Source organism: Chenopodium album, chromosome 6, assembly GCF_948465745.1.
Source record: "Chenopodium album chromosome 6, dcCheAlbu1.1, whole genome shotgun sequence".
Taxonomy (NCBI): Eukaryota; Viridiplantae; Streptophyta; class Magnoliopsida; order Caryophyllales; family Amaranthaceae; genus Chenopodium; species Chenopodium album.
The window spans coordinates 21,156,792-21,172,729 of NC_137839.1; the positions used below are offsets into that span (position 1 = coordinate 21,156,792).

The following is a 15,938-nucleotide window of genomic DNA, read 5'->3' on the forward strand; positions in this document are numbered from 1 at the left end:
TTTCGGTGTTTTTCGGAAAATTTTCGACTTCCGTACTCGAAAAATTTCTAGAAAATTAATATTTTTCGGTTTTCATTGCTTTTATAAATAAATTTAAAGTAAATAATTAATTAAAAGCTGAAATTTCATTAATTAAATAAAATTACATTATTGATGGAATTTTAATAAAGCTGAAATAAATTAATAAAAAATAAGAAAGTCCTTCTTCTATAAATATGAAAAGATTCGGAGTGAGGTTTATCAAGATAATGGCGAGCAAATTCTTTCAAATTAACTATGTTGCCATCTACTATTTTTGATAGATCCCTTTCTTTTAAATTGAAGAAGCGTTTAAAATCCTTGTAATAATATGCATCTATTCTAGGGGTTACTATGAGATCTATTGCAGGGAAACCTAAAATAGCACCAAATTCTTCCTGCAAAGGGCTAATTTCATCATACCCTATTCTAAAGTAATGAGTATCAACATCCCAATATCTAGAGCGGTATGAATAAAATCTAAGTCAAGATCTACCCCTTTGATACCGTAAATTCCCCCCAAGTGGAATACATCTAATTCTTTTCTTTCTTTGGCATTAAGAGACCGACACCATTCATGGGTGTATTGGGTAAAAGTTTTGGTGACTTGAGACATGATATTATTTTTCTAAAGCTAAGAATTATTTTATTTGCTGAAATTATGAAAAGAATCGGCTGGGCAGGGGGGCTATTTATGCACGAAATCGGAGCAGTTTTTATCTGGGAAGGATACGGAATCAGCGTTATTTGGCGCCGGACGCTGCTATTGGCGCCAAACGCCAAAGCTTGGCGCCAAACGCTAAGTGTAGCACCTGGTACTACACCCAAATGCGTGGCGCTAGCTGGCGCCAATTTGCCTCGTCATACGCGCTTTCTAAAGCCACGTTCTTACCTCAATTCGAGTCTGCTAACGACTTTACGACTTCCTCATATTTTTCTAAATATTCATTTATTCCTTTTTTTTATTATTTTTAATATAGTTATTATATTAATTTTATTATTTTTTCTTCATTTTTTTTGGATTTTATTTAAACTTATTTCCAAGTTTTTATAATCCCAATATCTTATTTGGCTTTTTCCTTTTTTCATTTTTTCTTTTTGGGGAAGAAAGTCGAATACCCTCCATCAATAATAAAAACGACAGAGTTTTTGCACAAAATTACTTGTCACACTTTCTTGCACACACAGACATGCACATAATAATGATAATAATAAAAATTGACAAAACATGATAAATAAAATAAACTCATAACAGTACAGTATGTATATACAAAATATGTCTAAAAAATGAGTCTAACTAAAAGGCAAAGTTCTATACAAAGTAAAATAAATAATAAAAAGCACAGGTACAAACTACGGCGCCGGGGGAGGTAAACCCATCATCGCATAAAACTCCGCCGTACGAGGAGTAACCTCTCCACCTACTCCAGCTCCAGCTCTAGCATCAGCTCCAATCTCCGCAGGAGGAGGAAAAATCAACGTGGGACCAGTCCATCCAAGATCAACCTGAGGCTGAGGCTGCGGAGGCTGCTGCGATGACAAGCCGACCTCGTACATCCCACCACCTCTAAGAGCCGAGGTAGCCTCTCCCTGGCCTACCGGCGGAGCATGAGCACCCTCAGAGGAAGAACCTGAGCCCTCTGCCACATCAGTACGGGTGGCCTCAGAACGACCACCCCGACCTCCCGAAGTAGTACGGCGACGCCTCAAGCTAGACCTCGTCGGATCCCTCCGCACCTCAGGTCTCGTGCGGGTACGAGAAGGAATAGGCTGACCCTGCAAAAGGAATTATAATCAGAAACAAGGAAAAATATGAAGCGGTAGTAAGAAAAAATATGAAAGAAAGACTACCTCCTTAACGGCGTCGTCTCAACGGCAGGTAGCCACGTTCCTCATCCGGACAAGCTGGCTTCAGAAGGCATCTATAAATCGTGCCATCGCCGAAACCACCTCGCGCGAGAACAATAAAAGAAATAAGTCAGTAAACATGTATAATATATATGGACAAAAGTTGCAAATAAATAGGCTTACCCAAGTCTGGTGGCGAGGAATCGACCACTCTACGAAGCGCTCGTCCTCAGGAGTCGGAGGAATCATCTCCTCAATCGGCCCGTATGTCCCCTGGTAATGGATAGACATATGGGGTGGCACAAACTCAGTAGCATCGTCCTGATAAAGCAAAACAAAGTCAGTGAAGCATTACTTGGGGGCTACTTAACGAAAGATAAAAGCTGAAAAATCGTACCGCCACATCCTCAGCCGGTACAGGAACTGGAGCTAACAACGTTAATAGATCCTCCGCATAGCATCGCCCAGGGATCGTGCAAGATTGCCAAGGGGTACTTGCTCCCTCTGACATGCTCAAAAACCTCGCGGCGTTAAACATGTGACGTGGTGGAGGAGCAGGAACGACAAAAATATCGGAGGAATGCTGTCTAGCAGCCCTCTCTCCAAGGTTTGCAATCGCTCCATAAGTCCCAAAGATATAACGACGCTCAGCAGAATACTGCGCGGCTAACCCATTGACTGCCAGGTCAACCCACGGCTGGTATAGCACCTCAGGCTCCTGCGAAGAGCGTCAATCAGGCAAAAATCTATCTAAAGCATCGCAAAATGGCAAATAAGAAAAGAATTATATCGCGATGATCCAGTCTCGGACATACGCAGTGGACATCCCCACACGACGGCTGCCCCAGGAAGCACTGACTGGAAACCTGCGCGGCGATGGTCTCGCCGACGCAGCAGAAGGGAAGTACTCGTAGAACCAGATCTACAAGGAGTTAAAATTATCAGCAAGTGCTAGCTAAAATGTAGAGCTAAACTTTATAGGGAATAATGTTTTCCTCTACGACCCTCCAAAAGCTGGACAGAGCAACATTCGTCCCAAAGGACCGGTGTCGACACAAGTCCCTAAGCGCTCGAATGAAGTCAGCATATAAGCTGGCCCAGTCATAAGTCCCGATCCGATGTAGATCACAAACGGCAGGAAGATAGTAAAGTAGCGCCCTACTACCCTTGTCAAGGGAGAACGTCCCTGACAACAAAATAAGCGCAAAGATGCGCACCCGCTGCTCTTGGGTGGCCGCTGCCAGAGTCGAAAGGCGAATCCCCCTAGCGCTGAACTGAGACGACTCTACCTCAGCTCGAGCCCGAATGGTAATCGGCCCTAACAGCTCCCCGACCTAAGGGGAAAAGACGTCGATCCCGCTGTCGAATGGCAGTGGCACGAAGCTAAACTCTAGTCCTGTGATGAGACTGAAGTCGGTAGGAGTGACTATCATCTCACTCCAAGGAAAGTGGAAAGTGTTGGTTGTGTCCCTAAAGAACTCCACCAGAGCACGAACTACATGGTGACCCCCGCTAGAGGCAGTCATTGCCTCAGAGGTTTTGTACAGCGTAGCAAGACCGCAGGACTCCCATAGGAGTCTCGTCTCGACATCTCTGGCGATGTACATCTTGTACAGATCGCCCAAACCGTCACAGCCGGAGCCATGACAGCGCGTCCTCCCAACGGTGATACCCCGTCTTACCCTCTCAGAAATGTGGTGGACGGGGGAAAATAATAAGGTACGCTCATCCCACTCGGGGAGTCGACCAAGCGAAGTGGACGGCTCGGCATCGTCCTCCACGGGCTCATGCTCCCGTCGAATGTCTCGAGACCGTGAACCGGAACCTCGCTGTCTAGCCATGCTACATTGTGCAAAATCATCATAAATTAAGGTTCTATAGTATCTAAGGTTCGCCTAGCCGCATGATACTATGTTCGGAAAAAAACAGAGTACGTAGTACTAAAATAGAGCACAAATTCAAATTGAGCATAACGTAATTTTTCAAGCAATCAAACAATTTCTTGCAATACTATAGTAATTATTGTGACAAATTGGACAAGAATTGCTAGCAAAAACATCAAGAACGGGCCACATTGTATTCCCGACCTCAAGAGGTCCAACAATGGAAATTCGTTCATTTCTTCACCACATTGAGTCAAACAAGTCTCAAATTACTCCCAAGGCAATATATAAACATAATCCAGCAATTTCTTGGCATAAAATTTGAAAAAAAAAGAGAATTGAGCATTCTAAGTTTTTAATTTTAATGAAGTTCGAAAATAAACACATGCAAAATTCATAAAAACCGGAGTGAGTTTGAAAAAAACTTACATAGATCGGGAAAATGGATGAAATAAACTTTGATTTGCAACAAATTTGAGCAAATTCGGTTGAGAAACGAACAAGAACGAAGCAACTGAATTTTTGGAAATTTTCGAGCAAAAACGCGACGAGCAGCAGCGAAAATGAAGAAGAAAGGGTTATTTAAGGAATACCCTATTCTGGCACCAAGCGCTACACCTTGGCTTCAACATATAGGCTTGGCGCCTAGCGCCAATCACAGCGTCTAGCGCTGCAGCTAGTAGTGTGGCGCTGATGTTTATTTAGCAGCGCCAGGATATTCATCCACTCAGTGAGGTTGTTCTAATTTTTTTGCAATATATTTTGGGTTCCTTGGTACGCCAGTTAGCCCCTCTAAGAAATTTGACACGATTTTTAGTAATCGGCTTGATTGCATAAAATGATTGACCTGATGAAAAATTGTCTCACTTACCTTAAAGCGCCTAAGCATTGGCTTATTAACAAAAGGCACCGACATAGTGGTTCATTCGCGAAAGGCACCGACGTACATGTTCAAAAGCAACAAAAGCGCTAACGTACAGGCATAGCGTAAGCAAAGTTCAAGCAAGCTTTTAAGGATCGACAAGCAGAGATCTTCGGTAATTTATTTGGAAAATTATCGCAACAAATGAGGATGGCTTCAAGCGAGGATATCTTCGACGGCATTCCCTAGATTGTGAAGAGTTGTCACAAACAAATGAAGGTGATTTCAAGCGAAATTGTCTTCGATAGTATTCCCTTGGATGTTGAATATTATCAATGCAGAAGAAGATTGTTTCAAGCGAAGCAATCTTCGATAGTATTCCCTTGGACGTGGAATATTATCAATGCGGAAGAGGATTGTTTCAAGCGAAGCAATCTTCGATGCTATTCCCTTGGACGTGGAATATTAACAAAGCGGAAGAGGGTTTTTTCAAGCAAAGCAGTCTTCAATATTGGAAGCATTCACAAGCATAGCGGTTTTCAAGCGGGATGGCATTCTCTTGATAGGAGGTCATCAAAACAACAGCAATGCGGCAGCAAATCGGTTACTTTCAGAGACGTGTGCTCGACGGTGCAAGATATGCGTTTCTTAACTCTATTATCTGTTTAATTAACGCTAATTTGCAGGTATCGGCGTTACAAGAATGATTTAGGATCGCAGAACGTTCTGAATCATTCTCCGTCCCTATCGATACTTTGACTTTTGTTTTCGAAACTTACGTTTCTCCAAACTCAGTCAAAGTGGGGGCTTCTGTAGACACCCATTTGTGTATCCCCAAAACCAAACCCGGTGATGAGTACCTTTTGCGTCGAATCATAATCGAATGAAGTGAAAGTGTGGAAAGTTTAGTGTTACGGATAGTTTTAATTTCTTTTCTCTTCTCTTTGTTTTTGAAAACTTATTTTAAGAAAAACAGAAAATCCAGTTTTGTTGGTCCATGATATGGATCCAATAGTAGTGTATTTGGATAGGGCTTGACAAGAGCTTTCCAATGATATATTATAAACCCAATTCTGATGAATATTGAGGAAGTTATGGCAAATTTACTGAACTGGGCCTGGTTTGAGCCTTATATGCGGCCCAATGATCTAGAGGATGGCTTAATATGGATTTATTATTCCTTATGAAATTAGGAATGGTTTTAGTCTTCTAGATTCTTCTAGAAGGTTCTTTTCATTCCTAATTCAATTAGCATTGATAAATTGACTTTTGTTAACTTTTCAGAGTTTTAATTAAAATCAAAGAACGTTTTTTGAGGAAGATACGATCTTATCCTCTTGTACGGCAATTTCTATCTGATTTTAAGAAAACGCGTGAATTTCTGAATCAGCGCCAAACTCCTGCTGTAGCGCCTGGCGCCAATGGCCAGCGTTGGCGCTAATTCAATTTTATCTGCGCCACAACTCTGTTTTGATATTTTATCTTTTTGGCTGATTTTCTCTATAAATAACATGCTAAAAACTCCGTTTTTGAGAACCAGTTTTCATCTATAACCATTTTTCATTCATCTACAATCTACCAACTCTCATCAAGATTCTCTTGATTACTTTCTCTCTCTATTTTCTAAACTAGCCTTCTCTCACATACAAAATTCCGCATTCATTAGATCTAGATACACCTAGCCATATTCGAAGCTGCCTTCGCCCTAGACGTGAAAAGTTTAATTTATGAGGGTTTGGTCCCAAATCTCTCTTTCCATTATTTAATTTAATTGTTTTAATTATTATTTTCCTTGAAGTTACTAACGTGTGTATTTTGTTATTAGAAAGAGGTACGAGACATCAAAGTAAGTACTTTAATGGTTTTTATTGATGTTATGATATAGAAATCATGCTTAGATTGTTATTTTTATTCCTAGTATCGTGTCTAGGGTAACTTTAATATCAAGTATGATCGTTATGACGCCTTTTATGTTCTTCCTAATATTTATGATTGTTAGTATCATGTTAGGGTAAATATATGATTTTTATTGCTTAGTGACATGCTAGGGTTTGTTATTAATCTCGTTAGTATCATGCCTAGGATTTTGATATTTTTATTATGCTTTAACATGATTATTATTATGCTAATGATTTTATTATTATTATGATTATTATTATTATGTTGCTTGATATTTATTATTTATTGCTTGATCACACCTTTTATGCATGTTTAAAGGGAATTTGTACTTGTAATCATGCTTAATAAGATGATTATTAATCTTGTTAGGGTTAATGCGATTATAATTTAAGTGATCGCGAATAATAGATTTATTTGTGCATTAATATTCAACAAACATAGATTAAAAAAGTTTATGGTAAACCTACTCATTGCATGTTAGTCCGAAAGCGCACATGAATACGATTAGAATAAAGTAGAGGCCTATTATTAGGGCAGGTTCAATCTCTTTTAGGTTGGATTTGTACCTTCATCCCCGAACCCTATTTGGTTAAAGACCTTATGGAGTTGAAGATCTCTTGGATCGTTAAGGGGTGTAACCTTCACCTCGGGAACGGTTTACAAGTTCTAAAAAAACTTGTTGGCGACCCTTTTGCTCTATCTTCTTTCCCTTTGGACGCCACCGTACTTTAGTGTATAATCACAGTGGGGTTCAAGCTAGGGGATTAACGCTTGAAATATTCCCTACACGTGCCAGCATCAATAACCACACATAGGTAGCGGAATTCCTGCACATAATAATAATAAAAGAAATGTACAACGTTCTGTACTCCAGTAGAAGTTAAGATCAAATATAAAGTCACATAACTCCCCCCCCCCATATGTTCATACTCAAGGTATATACGTTCCAAGAGTTTTGGTGCGTAATCTCTTTCACTTTACATTATTTCTAGATTATAAAACTTGGTGATGGCTCTCAAACCATAATGATTCAATCAACAATAATTATTCAATCAACCAAATATACCAATTTAATTCTTGAATAATTAGTGACCATATAATATTTAATGTTCAATCCATTTTAGTTCTACCTCGGTGCCAATGACACCTTAAATGCATAAAGAGACACTAATCCTATCCCTCGGTGTCAAAAACACCTTAAGTGCACTAAGGCACCAACATACAATTTATCCCTCGTGTACATGGAAATTTATATAGCTCTTTCCTCATGCTTATAGCATCAATAAAAATTATATGAACTATAATGAAATTCATTTTCAATATTCCACACCAAATTCAACATTTAGTTTAATTAAACATGCTCTCTATCATGCCATAAATAATATGTGGTTCATAAACAATATTTCAAGCTATTATTTTCCATTCAATAATCCATCACAAATAAATCCTGCTTCATAATCCAATCACCAATAACATCCAAATCATAATTTCCATTCCAAACCTAGCATAATATTACTTTTAATCCATCAAGCACATTTAGCATGCTCCTACATCAACATAATTATGCTAAGTACGCAAACGTACCTCAAATAAGCCCTTAAAGTAGCCGATTACACTACAACAATTCCCGAATCAAGTCTCCTACATAAAGGGACAATAATACTATATTAATTCTCCTTTGTAGGGAATATTTCAAGCATTACCCCTAGCTTGAACCCCATTGTGATCATACACTAAAAAACGGTGGCGTCCAAAGGGAAAGAAGATAGAGCAAAAGAGTCGCCCACAAATTTTAGGAACTTGTAAACCGTTCACGAGGTGAAGGTTACACCCCTTAACGATCCAGGAGATAGTTAACTCCAATAGGTCTGGAACCATGACTGGTAGTTCGGGGATGAAGGTACAAATCAAACCTAAAAGAGATTGAACCTGCCCTAATAATAGGCCTCTACTTTATTCTGATCGTATTCATGTGCGCTTTCTGACAAACATGCAATCAATAGGTTTACCCTAAACCTGTTTATCTATGTAGGTTGAATATTAATGCACAAATAAACCTATTATTATTAATCACTTGAATTATAATCTTATTAACCCTAAACAAGATTATTCATTATCTTATTAAGCGTGATTACAAGTACAAATTCCCTTTAAACATGCATAAAAGGCGTGACCAAGCAATAACAATAAGTATAATCAAGCAACATAATAATAATCAAAACAATAATTATAATAATAATAATTATTATAATCATAATCATGAAAATTATAATAATCATATTAAAGCTAAAGCATAACAAGATCCTAGGCATGATACTAACAAGATTAATAACAAACCCTAGCATGTCACTAAACATTAAAAATCAATGCTTTAGCCCTAACATGATAGTAACATGAATATCAGGACAGAAAATAAAAGGCATCATAGAAATCATAACTGACATTATATTCTTTACCCTAAACATTATACTAGGAATTTATTGTTGTCACCCTAAACATCAAATTAAGAAAAGCATCCTAACATTATACTAGGAATCAAAATAACATCCTAAACATGATTTCTATATTATAATATCAATAAATCAATTAAAGCACTTACTTGGATGCCTCGTACCTCTTTCTAATAACAAAATACACGTGTTTGTAAGTTCAAGAAAAATAATAAAATCAAACAATTAAATTAAATAATTGAAAGAGAGATTAGGGATCAAACCCTCAAAAATTAAAACCTTTCACGTCTAGGACGAAGGCAACTTCGAATTACGCTAGGTGTTTCTAAATCTTGTGAATGCGGAATTTTGTATGCAAATGGTTGGTTTAGAAAAGAGAGAACGAATAACCCTTAGAGAAGAGAATTAGAGAGTTGATGATTGTAGATTGTAGATTAGAGATGAGAATTGATAATTGATGATTGAAAACAGAGTTTTTAGGAGGCTATTTTTAGAGAAAATCAGCCCAAAAGATAGAAAAATAAACCAGAATTCTGACGTGAGAAAACGAAGTTAGCGCCAAATGTAGATATTAGCACCAGACGCTAACGCTAGCGCCAGGCACCAAGCTTAGCGCTAGGCGCTAATGCTGGTGTTAGGCGCTAACCTTTTTTTTACGCGTTTTCTAAAATCAGATAAAATTTAACCGTACAGGAGGATAAAATCATATTTTCCTCAAAAACACTCTTTTATTCTGATTAAAATTCTAAAAAAGTCAACAAAATTCAATTTATCAATGCTAATTAATTAAGAATGATAAGAACCTTCTAGAAGAAACTAGAAGACTATAACCATTCCTTATTGAATTAGGAATGATAAATCCATATTAGGCCCTCCTCTAGATCATTGGGCCGCATATAAGGCTCAAACAGGGCCTAGTTTAGTAATTTGGCCATAACTTCTTCATTATTCATCGGAATTGGGCTTATAATATATCGTTGGAAAGCTATTTTCAAGCCTCATCCAACTACACCATTATTGGACCAATACTATGAACCAACCAAATTGGATTGGCTTTTTTTCTTAAAATAGGTTTTCAAAAACAGAGAGAAAAGAAAAGAAATTAAAACTATCCGCAACACTAAACTTTCCACACTTTCACTTCATTCGATTATGATTCGACGTGAAAATTAATCATCACCGGGTTTGGTTTTTAGGAGACACAAATGGGTGTCTACACAAATGGGTGTCTACAGAAGCAAGTTTCGAAAACTAAAGTTAAAGTATCGATAAGGACGGAGAATAATTCAGAACGTTCTGCGATCCTAAACCATTCGTGTGATGTCGATACCTGCAAACTAGTGTTAATTAAACTGATAAAAGAGTTAAGAAACGCGTATCTTTCACCGTCGAGCACACGTCTCTGAAAGTAACCGATTTGCTGTTGTTGCATTACTGCATTTCTGTATTTTTGATGACCTCCTGCAAGCTAAAGAATGTCGCCTGAAGACTGCTACGCTTGTAACTACCTCCAATTCTGCTATGATTGACTTATGCAAGCTAGAGAACCCATCGATGGTTGCTTCGCTTGCAACGACCTTCTAGCACTTTGTGACCATCTTCCGCAAGCAAGGGAACACGATTGAAGACAACTTTGCTTGAAATCACCTTCAGTTGTTTGTGACAACTCTCCGCAAGCTAGGGAATGCTGCCGAAGATATCCTCGCTTAAAGCTATCCTCATTTGTTGCGATAATATTCCAAAGAAAATTACCGAAGACCCACGCTTGTCGATCTTTAAAAGCTCGCTTGAAATTTGCTTCCGCTATGCCTGTTGATGTGTCCATTTTATATAGTATTTTACCCCAATCCCTTGGTCGTAATTAGTAGTGTTTTTGGCTCTTTAGAGCCACTTTTATTACTAATTGGTGTTTTCCAGTGTTTTCGTAGATTTGGTTGACTTTTGCAGGGATTTATGCTTTTGGAGTATTTTCCCGAGATATTTTGGAGCAATCACGAGCGTTGGAGAAGCACGACCAGACTTTATAGCCCAAGGCCGGTTAGAGCCATCGAATCGGTGATTAAGGGCTCGGTATAGGTGATACTGGGGCATTTGGACTGAGTATTCAAGACCCAAAGAGGAAACCCAGATTGGCCCGGAGAATTGGAGCCCAATCAAAGTTCAAATAGTGGCCCAAATGATCCGCCCGGCCAAAAAGGCTGGCGCCAGGAGGCGCGCCCAGCCGGGCGGGAGAAGCGCCCGGTGACGCGCCCGGCCGGGCGCGAGATTGCTTTTAGAGATAAAAAAGGCGCGCCCGATCGGGCGGTGCCTCGCCCGATCGGGCGCGTGTATATTTAGGAGACGATTAGCGTCGTTTTAATTTGTTTTAGTTTAGGATTTTTGTACGGAGTATAAATACTCCTCCATAATACGATTTTAGGACGACTTCTATCTCTCTTCTTCCCTTATCTCCTCTCTCTTAGACTTTCTCTCTCTACTTAGTTTTCTCTCTCTTAAACTCTCTCTAAACCTTTGTTCTTAATTCTTTCTTTTAATTCCAGATTTATTTTGGTAACGATTTCTCTTCCCTTAATCTTAGTTATTTATTTTATTCCTTTGATCATGATTTATTCTATTATTTTGTTTAGTTTAGTTTTTAATATGTGTGAGTAGTTTAATTTCTAGGGTTTTTGGGGATCCATAAATAATATGAAGGGGTAAATTATTGTTGTTGATTATCAATGCTAGATTAATTTCCTATTGATTGATTTAATGCTCTGTGACTAGATTAGGCCTATCTTTTATGCATGAGTTTGACAATATTGATTCAAGAATCGAGAGATGAGAATTAATGTTTAGGTCTAGTTTCAATAGGCAAGTTAATTTATAAATGGTTAAGTCAAGATTCGAGAGATGAGATTTAATACCGGTAAATTAATTGTGTGATTGTAATAAGTAGCGAGAGCCCTTTACAATCTGGTTAATTGATGCATTGATGATTGACTATTATTGATTATTGGTATTGCATGATAATTTCCTATTGAATTGTTTTAATGTTTTACAATTGCGGCTTGTAAAAGTATAGCAATATTAAATTGATGAATCGAGCAGATGTTAATTTGATATTAAAGGCTATTTTCAATAAGAACTTAGATCTAGTAAATTGCTAGAGCCTGTTAGATCTATGTTGATTAATAAATTGCGAGAGCCTGTTAATCATGTTATCTATGCCATGTTAATGATTGATTACCCTGTTTTACCCTGGAGTATTATTTATTGGTGAACCTATGCCCTAGATCCTTTATATATTATTTTCTCCCTATTCCTACTCTTTTTAGTTTAGTTTCTTATTCATTCATAAATATAGGTTACTTAAATAATTTAGATTATAATATTTAATTAGGAGTAAAAAGACTAGTTTCCCTGTGGAGATCGACCCTACTTCCCTATCTACTTTAGTTAGTGATTTAGGTAATTATTTTTGATTAGGGGATACGAATTTACCCTGTCAAAATTTGGCGCCGTTGCCGGGGAAACGGTTTTATTTTTATTTCTGATTGTTTTTGTAGTCTAGATTATCTCCCTTTTGTCTCAGAGAGCGTTAGTTCTCTGAGACAAATCTCATATTTGCTTCTAGTTTTTGTTTATGCCCAGGTATTCCAGATTAGGTTACATCCCTTTCGATCCTGAGATCGAACGTTCCTTCCATAGGCAGAAAAACTTCTACAAGCAAATCCTGGCGGATTCTGGTGATACTAACAATAATCACCGCGATCCTCCAACTGATTCTAGCAATTTAGAGGTATCATCAGACACAGAATCAGAGATGGCGGCTCCAAAGAAGCTTAGTGATTATTCACAACCAAAGCTTACGGATTTTCCACATCTCACCCCTACTCCGGCTCTTGATGGGGTTCAATTCGAAATCAAACCTCAATTTATAACGATGATAGAGAGGAAGCAATTCAATGGAGCCAAGGGTGAAGACCCGAATCTTCACATTGCCGACTATTGTCAATATTGCAACACCATAAGGCAAGCCGGGGTCACTCAAGACCAAATCAGGGAGATTCTCTTTCCCTTCTCTTTAACTGGAAAAGCTAAATTATGGTTCAATGGCTTAAATAGAACTACACTTGGTATAACTAATTGGGAAACTCTTGTTTTGAATTTCTATAATAAGTATTATCCTGCAGAGAGAACAGCAGTACTACGGAGTGCGATTCAGAACTTTGCCCAAGAAGCCGATGAGTCTTTATATGAGGCTTGGGAGAGGTTCAAGGACTTACAAAGAGAATGCCCTCACCATAATTTAGCACAATGGCAGTTAATCCAAGCCTTTTATAACGGCATTGGAAATTCTTCTAGAATAATTTTAGACTCTGCAGCTAGTGGGAGATTTATGAATCTTAATGTTGATGATGCAGGTCAGGTTATTGAAGATATGGCGATACACAATTCCCAATATGGGAATCCTAGAGGATTTGCTAACAAGGGGAAACATAGTGTCGACTCTGTATCCTTTTTTCAAGCTCAACTGACCTCAATTTGCCAAAAATTAGATAATCTGAGCACTGCTAATGTAGCTAATGTTTGTGCAATTAATAACAATTCTAATGAGGCCTTCTGTGAAAATTGTGGTATTGTAGGTCATTAGGAGCAGGATTGCAGGAGTTCCGTGGAGCAAGTTAATGCCTTTCAAGCTTATAGGCAGAATAACCCATACTCCAACACTTACAATCCTGGGTATCGGAATCATCAATACCTTTCCTACCGGAGCACTAATGTTCAAAATCCACCACCACAAGAACCACAGGTGCCACAGCAACAACAGCAGAAATACTATCATCCCAATGCTAGCCAGAAGAATCAACCACAACCACCCCCCTCATCTTCCGACCCTTCTTTGGGGGAAATTAGAGCAATGTTGGTCAATATGCAAAAGCACATGGAGAGCAGAGATACGACAATCGATCAAATTTTAGCGCATAATAAAATTGTAGATAATCAAATTGCGCAACTCTCCGCCACTCTACAAGCACGCCAACAGGGAGCCCTGCCGGCACAGCCGACTAGGCCTACGGATCAAGCATTTGCAAGTACTCTAAGGAGTGGTTCAAACTATGAAGGGCCCTCTATGCCCAAAGTTGATGAACCTATTTTATTGAATAATGCTAATCTTGATTCCATTAAACCAAACAATGTAGTTGCTAGCCCTGCAGGGCTAGAGGATAATACTAACACATCTAATTCTACATTGCAGGGTAAAACTCCAGAGAAGGTGGCTACTCCAGACAAAGAGAAGAATGCTCAAAAGCCAATTATCAAACTTCCTTTCCCCAATCGTCAATTGAAGACAAACTTAGATAAGCAGTTTGGTAAGTTCCTAGAGGTGGTTAAAGATTTGAAGGTAACAGTTCCCTTTACTGAATTGATCACACAAATCCCCTCATATGCAAAATTTATGAAAGAAATTTTGACGAGAAAAAGGTCTATTAGTGAGGTAGAGACAGTAGCTTTCACTGCAGAGTGTAGTGCCGTACTTCAAAATAAGTCTCCACCTAAATTAAAAGATCCGGGTAGTTTTTCTATCCCTTGTCATATTGGTAATCTCTTGATTGATAATGCATTATGTGATTTGGGTGCTAGTGTTAGCGTCATTCCATTATCTGTATGTTCTAAGTTGAAAATGGGTAAATTAAAAGCTACCAATATAACTCTGCAAATGGCCGACCGTTCTTTCAAATACCCCCTAGGTGTTTTAGAGGATGTCCCCGTTAGAGTGGGTAAATTTTATATACCTCTAGATTTTGTTGTTCTTGATATGGCTGAGGATATGCAAACCCCAATTATTTTGGGTAGACCATTCCTTAACACTGCAGGAGCAGTCATAGATGTTAGAAGTGGTAAGTTAACACTATTAGTAGGGGACGATAAATTTGTTTTTAATCTGAATAATGCCCCCAAAAGCTCCATGACTGAGGAGAAATGTTTTAGTGTTAATGTGGTTGTAAATTATTCTAACAAGCCCCAAGCTCTTGAAAAAGATCCCTTGGAGGCGGTATCTTGTGTTGCATCCCTTTCAGATGAGATAGGCAAATGGCAGAAGGAAGTCGATGCAATAGAAAGAGCACTCTACAATGTTGGTCTTGGTTTCGAGGATGAACAAGTGGAACCGATCGAGCATGTTGTGCGACCCGAGCCTACGGTAAGTGTTCCGCCAGATCGAGTTGCAAGTGTTGAACGCAATGACAATTTGAAGCAACATTCGATCAAAGAAGGGTTTTTGGTGCGTAGCATTGAAGATCCCCCAGTCCAAGTCAAGGAGGATCCACCAGATACGGCGACTTGGCGTCCCACAGGTTATGTCAGGAAGCCGCATCGCAGCCTAAACCTCACTAGACCGGGTGAGAAACCACCCGATCAAGCGTTAGGCCAAGCGTCCTAGGAATTGTACTTGGTAAGAAGGTCGTGCGGGACCTAGATAAACTAGCGCTTTGCGGGAGGCAACCCGTATTTTTTTTTAATGGTTTTTTTAGATTAGTTTTTCTTTTCTTTTTTTTCTCTTATGAGAGGAGAGACAAGGGAATTTAATGAGTTTTATGAGTGTGTGTACAGGTTTGAAGGAAAGAGTTAGACAACTTTTTGAGAACAGAAGAAAATTAGCATTCCCCGATTTACTCTCGGGCCAGACCGGGCGAAGCTCGCCCGATCGGGCGCGAGAGCAGGGTTCCAAAAATAAGAAATTTCGCCCGACCGGGCGAGACGCGCCCGACCGGGCGCGAATTTTGACGTTTACGGACTAATTTGTCCGCCCGATCGGGCAAGCCTCGCCCGACCGGGCGCGAGAAGCGAATAAATTCTGGGCAAAAATTCGCCCGACCGGGCGCGAGAGCTTACGGACTTTTGTACACTCAGATCGCCCGACCGGGCGAAGGACGCCTGACCGGGCGCGAGAAACAACCTCATGTTTAATCAGATCGCCCGATCGGGCGACCC

General features: G+C 39.2%; 1 non-coding gene across 1 annotated transcript; it reads right to left on the minus strand.

The window, feature by feature from the left end:
- Positions 1-13,146: 13,146 nt before the first annotated feature.
- LOC145637463 (small nucleolar RNA R71) lies at positions 13,147-13,253 on the minus strand. The gene has a single exon (XR_014114244.1). It is a non-coding gene; the product is annotated as a small nucleolar RNA R71 (small nucleolar RNA).
- Positions 13,254-15,938: the final 2,685 nt, after the last annotated feature.